The following is a 3656-nucleotide window of genomic DNA, read 5'->3' on the forward strand; positions in this document are numbered from 1 at the left end:
CCGCCTCTCAGGTTCAAGCAGTTCTCTTCCTCAGCCTCCCAAGTAGCTGGGATTACAGGTGCCCACCACCATGCCCAGCTAATTTTTGTATTTTTAGTAGAGATGGGGTTTCACCATCTTGGCCAGGCTGGTCTTGAACTCCTGACCTCGTGATCCACCCACCTTGGCCTCCCAAAGTGCTGGGATTACAGGTGTGAGCTACCACGCCCGCCTGTGCCCACATTTTATGGGGTTGTTTTTGCTTGTTGAATTAAATTCCTTATACGTTATGAATATTAGACCTTTGTTGAATGCAGTTTCCAAAAATTTTCTCCCATTCTGTAGGTTGTCTGTTTATTCTGCCTGCTAGTTTGTTTTGCTGTGCAGCTCTTAGGTCCCACTTACCGATTTTTATTTTTGTTGCAATTGCTTTTCATGATTTAGCCATAAATTCTTTCCCAAGGCTGATGTCCAGAATGGTGTTTTCCAGGTTTTCTTCTAGGATTCTAATACTTTGAGGTCTCACATTAAATCTTGGATTCATCTTGAGATAATTTTTGTATATGGCAAAAGGTAAGGATCCAGTTTCATTCTTCTGCATGTGGCTGGCCAGCTATCCCAGCACCATTTATTGAATAGAGAGTCCTTTCTCCTTTGCGTATTTTTGTCAATTTGTTTCTGATCAGATGGCTGAAGATGTATGGCTTTATTTCCAGGTTTTTTATTCTGTTCATTGGTGTGTGATATGGTTTGGATTTGTGTCTCCGCCCAAATTTCATGGCGAATTGTAATCCCCAAGGTTGGAGGTGGGGCCTGGTGGGAGGTGACTGGATCATGGGAGTGCATTTCCCCCCTTGCTGTTATCATAATAGTGACTGAGTTCTCAGGAGATCTGGTTGTTTAAAAGTGTGTGGCAATTTCCCCCTCTCCTTTCTGCTTCAGCCATGTAGGATGTGCCTGCTTGCCTTTCACCTTCCACCATGATTATAAGTTTCCTGAGGCTTCCCCAGCCATGCTTCCTAAAAAGCCTGCAGAGCACTATTCACAATAGCAAAGACTTGGAATCAACCCAAATGTCCATCAGTGACAGATTGGATTAAGAAAATGTGGCACAAGCAACGGATCAAAGCTGGACGGAGAATGACTTTGAAGAGATGAGAGAAGAAGGCTTCAGTCCATCAAATTTCTCAGAGCTAAAGGAGGAATTACGTACCCAGCGCAAAGAAACTAAAAATCTTGAAAAAAAAGTGGAAGAATTGACGGCTAGAGTAATTAATGCAGAGAAGGTCATAAACGAAATGAAAGAGATGAAAACCATGACACGAGAAATACGTGACAAATGCACAAGCTTCAGTAACCGACTCAATCAACTGGAAGAAAGAGTATCAGCGATTGAGGATCAAATGAATGAAATGAAGTGAGAAGAGAAACCAAAAGAAAAAAGAAGAAAAAGAAATGAACAAAGCCTGCAAGAAGTATGGGATTATGTAAAAAGACCAAATCTACGTCTGATTGGGGTGCCTGAAAGTGAGGGGGAAAATGGAACCAAGTTGGAAAACACTCTTCAGGATATCATCCAGGAGAACTTCCCCAACCTAGTAGGGCAGGCCAACATTCAAATCCAGGAAATACAGAGAACGCCACAAAGATACTCCTCGAGAAGAGCAACTCCAAGACACATAATTGCCAGATTCACCAAAGTTGAAATGAAGGAAAAAATCTTAAGGGCAGCCAGAGAGAAAGGTCGGGTTACCCACAAAGGGAAGCCCATCAGACTCACAGCAGATCTCTCGGCAGAAACTCTACAAGCCAGAAGAGAGTGGGGGCCAATATTCAACATTCTTAAAGAAAACAATTTTAAACCCAGAATTTCATATCCAGCCAAACTAAGTTTCATAAGTGAAGGAGAAATAAAATCCTTTACAGATAAGCAAATGCTTAGAGATTTTGTCACCACTAGGCCTGCCTTACAAGAGACCCTGAAGGAAGCACTCAACATGGAAAGGAACAACCGGTACCAGCCATTGCAAAATCATGCCAAAATGTAAAGACCATCGAGGCTAGGAAGAAACTGCATCAACTAACGAGCAAAATAACCAGTTAATATCATAATGGCAGGATCAAGTTCACACATAACAATCTTAACCTTAAATGTAAATGGACTAAATGCTCCAATGAAAAGACACAGACTGGCAAACTGGATAAAGAGTCAAGACCCATCAGTCTGCTGTATTCAGGAGACCCATCTCACACGCAGAGACATACATAGGCTCAAAATAAAGGGATGGAGGAAGATTTACCAAGCAAATGGAGAACAAAAAAAAGCGGGGGTTGCAATCCTAGTCTCTGATAAAACAGACTTTAAACCATCAAAGATCAAAAGAGACAAAGAAGGCCATTACATAATGGTAAAGGGATCAATTCAACAGGAAGAGCTAACTATCCTAAATATATATGCACCCAATACAGGAGCACCCAGATTCATAAAGCAAGTCCTTAGAGACTTACAAAGAGACTTAGACTCCCATACAATAATAATGGGAGACTTCAACACTCCACTGTCAACATTAGACAGATCAACAAGACAGAAAGTGAACAAGGATATCCAGGAATTGAACTCATCTCTGCAGCAAGCAGACCTAATAGACATCTATAGAACTCTCCACCCCAAATCAACAGAATATACATTCTTCTCAGCACCACATCGTACTTACTCCAAAATTGACCATATAATTGGAAGTAAAGCACTCCTCAGCAAATGTACAAGAACAGAAATTATAACAAACTGTCTCTCAGACCACAGTGCAATCAAACTAGAACTCAGGACTAAGAAACTCAATCAAAACCGCTCAACTACATGGAAACTGAACAATCTGCTCCTGAATGACTACTGGGTACATAACGAAATGAAGGCAGAAATAAAGATGTTCTTTGAAACCAATGAGAACAAAGATACAACATACCAGAATCTCTGGGACACATTTAAAGCAGTGTGTAGAGGGAAATTTATAGCACTAAATGCCCACAAGAGAAAGCAGGAAAGATCAAAAATTGACACTCTAACATCGCAATTAAAAGAACTAGAGAAGCAAGAGCAAACACATTCCAAAGCTAGCAGAAGGCAAGAAATAACTAAGATCAGAGCAGAACTGAAGGAGATAGAGACACAAAAAACCCTCCAAAAAATCAATGAATCCAGGAGTTGGTTTTTTGAAAAGATCAACAAAATTGACAGACCACTAGCAAGACTAATAAAGAAGAAAAGAGAGAAGAATCAAATCGACGCAATTAAAAATGATAAAGGGGATATCACCACCGACCCCACAGAAATACAAACTACCATCAGAGAATACTATAAACACCTCTACGCAAATAAACTGGAAAACCTAGAAGAAATGGATAATTTCCTGGACACTTACACTCTTCCAAGACTAAACCAGGAAGAAGTTGAATCCCTGAATAGACCAATAGTAGGCTCTGAAATTGAGGCAATAATTCATAGCCTACCAACCAAAAAAAGTCCAGGACCAGATGGATTCACAGCTGAATTCTACCAGAGGTATAAGGAGGAGTTGGTACCATTCCTTCTGAAACTATTCCAATCAATAGAAAAAGAGGGAATCCTCCCCAACTCATTTTATGAGGCCAACATCATCCTGATACCAAAGCCTGGCAGA

This window comes from Theropithecus gelada, chromosome 14, assembly GCF_003255815.1.
Source record: "Theropithecus gelada isolate Dixy chromosome 14, Tgel_1.0, whole genome shotgun sequence".
In the NCBI taxonomy this organism is placed as follows: domain Eukaryota; kingdom Metazoa; phylum Chordata; class Mammalia; order Primates; family Cercopithecidae; genus Theropithecus; species Theropithecus gelada.